The sequence below is a fragment of the Ambystoma mexicanum genome, chromosome 7q, assembly GCF_040938575.1.
Source record: "Ambystoma mexicanum isolate Mex_15411 chromosome 7q, UKY_AmexF1_1, whole genome shotgun sequence".
NCBI lineage: Eukaryota > Metazoa > Chordata > Amphibia > Caudata > Ambystomatidae > Ambystoma > Ambystoma mexicanum.
The window spans coordinates 1,168,946,122-1,168,953,055 of NC_090941.1; positions in this window are offsets into that span (position 1 = coordinate 1,168,946,122).

The window sequence follows — 6,934 nt, forward strand, 5'->3', positions numbered from 1 at the left end:
CTAGAGTGACTTGTTGAGATGAGAAAGCCACTGTGACATCTTGCATCCCCTTCACTCTGCATTTCTAGATGGCCTCCCTTCCCTCTTCTAGAGAGCTCTGTTCAGTAGAGAAAGCCACTGCGACATGTTGCTTCCCCTTCACTCTGCATTTCTAGATGGCCTCCCTCCCCTCTTCTAGAGAGGTCTGTTCATTTGAGAAAGCCGCTGCGATATGTTGCTTTCCCTTCACTCTGCATTTCCGGATGGCCTCCCTCCCCTCTTCTAGAGCGACCTGTTCCATTGAGAAAGCCACTGTGACATGTTTCTTCTCCTTCATTCTGTATTTCTAGATGGCTCCCTCAAATCTTCTAGAGTGACGTGTTCAGTTTAGAAAGCCACTGCGACAAGTTGCATCCCCTTCACTCTGCATTTCTAGATGCCCTCCCTTCCCTCTTCTAGAGAGCTCTGTTCAGTAGAGAAAGCTACCGCAACATGGTTCTTCCCCTTCACTCTGCATTTATAGATGACCGCCCTCGCCTCTTCTAGAGAGGCCTGTTCATTTGAGATAGACACTGCGATAGGTTGCTTTCCCTTCACTCTGCATTTCTACATGGCCTCCCTCCCCTCTCCTAGAGAGGTATGTTAAGTTGAAAAAGTCACTGCAACATGCTGCTTCCCCTTCACTCTGCATTTCTAGATGGCCACCCTCCTCTCTTCTAGAGCGACCTGTTCAGTTGAGAAAGCCACTGTGACATGTTGCTTCTCGTTCACTCTTCATTTTTAGATTGCCTCCCTCCCCTCTTCTAGAGGGGCCTGTTCAGTTGAGAAAACCACTGCGACATGTTGCGTCCCCTTCACTCTGCATTACTAGATGGTCTCCCTCTCTTGTCCTAGAGCAGCCTGTTCAGTTGGGAAAGTCACTGCAACATGTTGCTTCCCATTCACTCTGCATTCATAGATGGCCTCCTCCCCTCTTCTAGATCAACCTGTTCAGTTGAGAAAACAACTGCGACATGTTGCGTGCCCTTCACTCTGCATTTCTAGATGGCCTCCCTCCCCTGTCCTACAGCAGCCTGTTTAGTTGGGATAGTCACTGCGACATGGTGCTTCCCCTTCACTCAGCATTCATAGATGGCCTCCCTCCCCACTTCTGGAGAGGGTTGTTCATTTTAGAAAACCACTGTGACATGGTGCGTCCCCTTCACTCTGCATTTCTAGATGGCCTCCCTCCCCTGTCCTACAGCAGCCTGTTTAGTTGGGAAAGTCACTGCAACATTTTGCTTCCCCTTCACTCAATATTCATAGATGGCCTCCCTCCCCACTTCTGGAGAGATTTGTTCATTTGAGAAAGCCACTGTGACATGCTGCGCCCCCTTCACTCTGCATTTCTAGATGGCCTCCCCCCTGTCCTACAGCAGCCTGTTTAGTTGGGAAAGTCACTGCAACATTTTGCTTCCCCTTCACTCAACATTCATAGATGGCCTCCCTCCCCACTTCTGGAGAGGGTTGTTCAGTAGAGAAAGCCTCTGCGACATGTTGATTCCCCTTCACTCTGCATTTCTAGACGGCCTCCCTTCCCTCTCTTCTAGATAGCTCGGTTCAGTAAAGAAACCACCGGGAGATGTTGCTTCCCCTTCATTGTGCATTTCTAGATGGCCTCCCTCCCCTCTTCTAGAGAGGCCTGTTCAGTAGAGAAACCACTGCGAGATGTTGCTTCCCTTCACTGTGCATTTCTAGATGGCCTCCCTCCCCTCTTCTAGTGCGACCTGGTCCATTTAGAAAGCCACTGTAACATGTTTATTCCCCTTCACTCTGCATTTCTAGACGGCCTCCTTTCCCTCTCTTCTAGATAGCTCTGTTCAGTAAAGAAACCACCGGGAGATGTTGCTTCCCCTTCACTGTGCATTTCTAGATGGCCTCCCTCCCCTCTTCTAGAGAGGCCTGTTCAGTAGAGAAACCACTGCGAGATGTTGCTTCCCTTCACTGTGCATTTCTAGATGGCCTCCCTCCCCTCTTCTAGTGCGACCTGGTCCATTTAGAAAGCCACTGTAACATGTTTATTCCCCTTCACTCTGCATTTCTAGCCGGCCTCCCTTCCCTCTCTTCTAGATAGCTCTGTTCAGTAAAGAAACCACAAGGAGATGTTGCTTCCCCTTCACTGTGCATTTCTAGATGGCCTCCCTCCCCTCTTCTAGAGAGGCCTGTTCAGTAGAGAAACCACTGTGAGATGTTGCTTCCCTTCACTGTGCGTTTCTAGATGGCCTCCCTCCCCTCTTCTAGAGAGGCCTGTTCATTTGAGAATGCCACTGCGATATGTTGCTTTCCCTTCACTATGCATTTCTACATGGCCTCCCTCTCCTCGAGAAGCCTGTTCAGTTGAGAAAGCCACTCTGACATGCTGCTTCCCCTTCACTCTGCATTCATACATGGCCTCCCTCCCCTCTTCTATAGCGGCCTGTTCAGTGAGAAAACCTCTGTGACATGTTGTGTCCCCTTCACTCTGCATTTCTAGATGGCCTCCCACCCCTGTCCTAGAGCTGCCTGTTCAGATGGGAAAGTCACTGCGACATGTTGCGTCCCCTCACTCTGCATTTTTAGATGGCATCCCTCCCCTCTTCTAGAGCGACCTGTTTAGTTGAGAAAGCCACTGTGACATGTTTCTTCCCCTTCACTCTGCATTTCTAGAAGGCCTCCCTCACCTATTCTAGAGAGCTCTGTTCAGTAGAGAAAGCCACTGCGACATGTTGCTTCCCCTTCACTCTGCATTTCTAGATGGCCTCCCTCCCCTCTTCAAGATAGGTCTGTGCATTTGAGAAAGCCGCTGCAATATGTTGCTTTCCCTTCACTCTGCATTTCCGGATGGCCTCCCTCCCTCTTCTAGAGCGACCTGTTCCATTGAGAAAGCCACTGTGACATGTTTCTTCCCCTTCATTCTGTATTTCTAGATGGCTCCCTCAAATCTTCTAGAGTGACGTGTTCAGTTTAGAAAGCCACTGAGACGAGTTGCATCCCCTTCACTCTGCATTTCTAGACGCCCTCCCTTCCCTCTTCTAGAGAGCTCTGTTCAGTAGAGAAAGCTACCGCAACATGTTGCTTCCCCTTCACTCTGCATTTATAGATGACCGCCCTCGCCTCTTCTAGAGAGGCCTGTTCATTTGAGATAGACACTGCGATAGGTTGCTTTCCCTTCACTCTGCATTTCTACATGGCCTCCCTCCCCTCTTCTGGAGAGGTATGTTAAGTTGAGAAAGTCACTGCAACATGCTGCTTCCCTTCACTCTGCATTTCTAGATGGCCTCTCTCCTCTCTTCTAGAGCGACCTGTTCAGTTGAGAAAGCCACTGTGACATGTTGCTTCTCCTTCACTCTTCATTTTTAGATTGCCTCCATCCCCTCTACTAGAGGGGCCTGTTCAGTTGAGAAAACCACTGTGACATGTTGCGTCCCCTTCACTCTGCATTACTAGATGGTCTCCCTCCCTTGTCCTAGATCAGCCTGTTCAGTTGGGAAAGTCACTGCAACATGTTGCTTCCCATTCACTCAGCATTCATAGATGGCCTCCCTTCCCTCTTCTAGAGCAAACTGTTCAGTTGAGAAAACAACGGCGACATGTTGCGTGCCCTTCACTCTGCATTTCTAGATGGCCTCCCCCCCTGTCCTACAGCAGCCTGTTCAGTAGAGAAAGCCACTGCGACATGTTGCTTCCCCTTCACTCTGCATTTCTAGAAGGCCTCCCTCCTATCTTCTAGAGTGACCTGTTCCATTGAGAAAGCCAATGTGATATGTTTCTTCCCCTTCATTCTGTATTTTTAGATGGCCTGTCTCACCTCTTCTAGAGTGACCTGTTCAGTTGAAAATGTCACTGCGACATGTTTCTTCCCCTTCAATCTGCATTTCTAGATGGCCTCCGAGGCCTGTTCATTTGAGAAAGCCACTGTGATATGTTGCTTTCCCTTCATTCTGCATTTCTAGATGGCCTCCCTCCCCTTTTCTAGAGGGACCTGTTTAGTTGAGAAAGCCACTGCGACATGTTGCATCCCCTTCACCCTGCATATCTAGACTGCCTCCCTTCCCTCTTCTAGAGAGCTCTGTTCACTAGAGAAAGCCACTGTGATATGTTGCTTCTCCTTCACTCTGCATTTCTAGATGGTCTCCCTCCCCTCTTCTAGAGGTCTGTTCAGTTGAGAAATCCACTGCAATATGTTGCTTTCCCTTCACTCTGCATTTCAACATGGCCTCCCTCCCCTCTCCTAGAGAGGTCTGTTCAGTTGAGAAAGCCCCAGTGGCATGCTGCTTCCCCTTCACTCTGCATTTCTAGATGGCCTCTCTCCTCTCCTCTAGAGCAACCTGTTCAGTTGAGAAAGCCACTGTGACATGTTGCTTCTCCTTTACTCTTCATTTCTAGATTACCTCCCTCCCCTCTTCTAGAGGGGCCTGTTCAGTTGAGAAAGCCACTGCGACATGTTGCGCCCCTTCTCTCTGCATTACTAGATGGCCTACCTCCTCTGTCCTAGAGCAGCCTGTTCAGTAGGGAAAGTCACTGCAACATGTTGCTTCCCCTTCACTCAGCATTCATAAATGGCCTCCCTCCCCTCTTCTAGAGCGACCTGTTCAGTTGAGAAACCCACTGCGACATGTTGCGTCCCCTTCACTCTGCATTTTTAGATGGCCTCCCTTTCTACTTCTAGCGTGACCTGTTCCGTTGAGAAAGCCACTCTGACATGTTTCTCCCCCTTCACGCTGCATTTCTAGACGGCCTTCCTCATCTCTTTTATAGTGACCTGTTCTGTTGAAAATGTCATTGCGACATGTTGCTTCCCCTTCACTCTGCATTTCTAGATGGCCTCCAAGGCCTGTTCATTTGTGAAAGCCATTGTGATATGTTGCTTTCCCTTCATTCTGCATTTCTAGATGGCCTCCCACCCCTTTTCTAGAGGGACCTGTTCAGTTGAGAAAGCCACTGCGACATGTTGCATCCCCTTCACTCTGCATACCTAGACAATCTCCCTTCCCTATTCTAGAGAGCTCTATTCAGTAGAGAAAGCCACTGTGATATGTTGCTTCTCCTTCACTCTGCATTTCTAGATAGTCTCCCTCCCCTCTTCTAGAGGTCTGTTCAGTTGAGAAAATCACTGCAACATTTTGCATCCCCTTCACTCTGTATTTCTAGATGGCCTCCCTCCCCTATTCTATAGCGGCCTGTTCAGTTGAGAAAGCCACTGTGACATGTTGCATCCCCTTCACTCTGCATTTATAGATGGCCTCCCTCACCTCTTCTAGAGCGACCTGTTCAGTTGATAAAGACACTGCGACATGTTGCTTCTGCTTCACTCTGCATTTTAGATGGCCTCCCTCCTCTCTTCTAGAGGTCCGTTCAGTTGAGAAAGCCACTACGACAAGTTGCTACTCCTTTACTCTACATTTCTAGATGGCCTCCCTCCCCTCTTCTAGTGTAATCTGTTCCGTTGAGAAAACCACTGTGACATGTTGCTTGCCTTTCACTCTGCATTTCTAGATGGCCTCCCTCACACCTTCTTGAGCAACCTGTTCAGTTCAGAAAGCCACTGTGACAAGTTGCTACTCCTTTAATAAAATTTCTAGATGGCCTCCCTCCCCTCTTCTATAGCGGCCTGTCCAGATGAGAAAGCCACGGTTACAAGTTGATTCTCCTTCACTCTGTATTTCTAGATGGCCTCCCTCCTCTCTTCTAGAGAGGCTTGTTCATTTGAGAAAGCCACTGCGACATGTTGCGTCCCCTTCCCTTTGCATTTATATTTGGCCTGCCTCCACTCTTCTAGAGCGGCCTGTTCAGATGAGAAAGCCACTGCGACATGTTGCATCCCCTTCACTCTGCATTTTCAGATGCCCTCCCATCCCTCTTCTAGAGAGCGCTGTTCAGTAGAGAAAGCCACTGCGACATTTTGCTTCCCCTTCACTCTGCAATTCTAGAAGTCCTCCCTCCCCTCTTCTTGAGAGGCCTGTTCATTTGAGAAAGCCACTGCGACATGTTGCGTCCAGTTCACTCTGCATGTCTAAATGGACCTCCCTCCACTCTCCTAGAGAGGTCTCTTCAGTTGAGAAAGCCACTGTGACATGCTGCTTGCCCTTCACTATGCATTTCTAGATGGCCGCCATCCCCTCGTCTAGAGCTACCTGTTCATTTGAGAAAGACACTTCGACATGTTGCTTCTCCTTCACTCAACATTTCTAGAATTCCTTCCTCCCCTCTTCTAGAGCGACCTGTTCCATTGAGAAAGCCACTGTGACATGTTTCTTCTCCTTCACTCTTCATTTTTAGATTGCCTTCCTTCCCTCTTCTAGAGGGGCCTGTTAAGTTGAGAAAGCCACTGCGACATGTTGCGTCCCCTTCACTTTGCATTTCTAGATGGCCTCCCTACCCTGTCTTAGAGCAGCCTGTTCAATTGGGAAAGTCACTGCGACATGTTGCTTCCCCTTCACTCAGCATTCATAGATGGCCTCCCTCCCCTCTTCTAGAGCAGCCTGTTCAGTTGAGAAAACCACTGCGACATGTTGCGTCCCCTTCACTCTGCATTTCTAGATGGCGTCTCTCTCCTGTCCTAGAGCAGCCTGTTCAATTGGGAAAGTCACTTCAACATGTTGCATCCCCTTCACTCTGCATTTCTAGATGGCCTCCCTCCCCTCTTCTAGTGCGACCTGGTCCATTTAGAAGCCACTGTGACATGTTTATTCCCCTTCACTCTGCATTTATAGATGACCGCCCTCGCCTCTTCTAGAGAGGCCTGTTCATTTGAGATAGACACTGCGATAGGTTGCTTTCCCTTCACTCTGCATTTCTACATGGCCTCCCTCCCACCTCCTAGAGAGGTATGTTAAGTTGAGAAAGTCACTGCAACATTCTGCTTCCCCTACACTCTGCATTTCTAGATGGCCTCCCTCCTCTCTTCTAGAGCGACCTGTTCAGTTGAGAAAGCCAC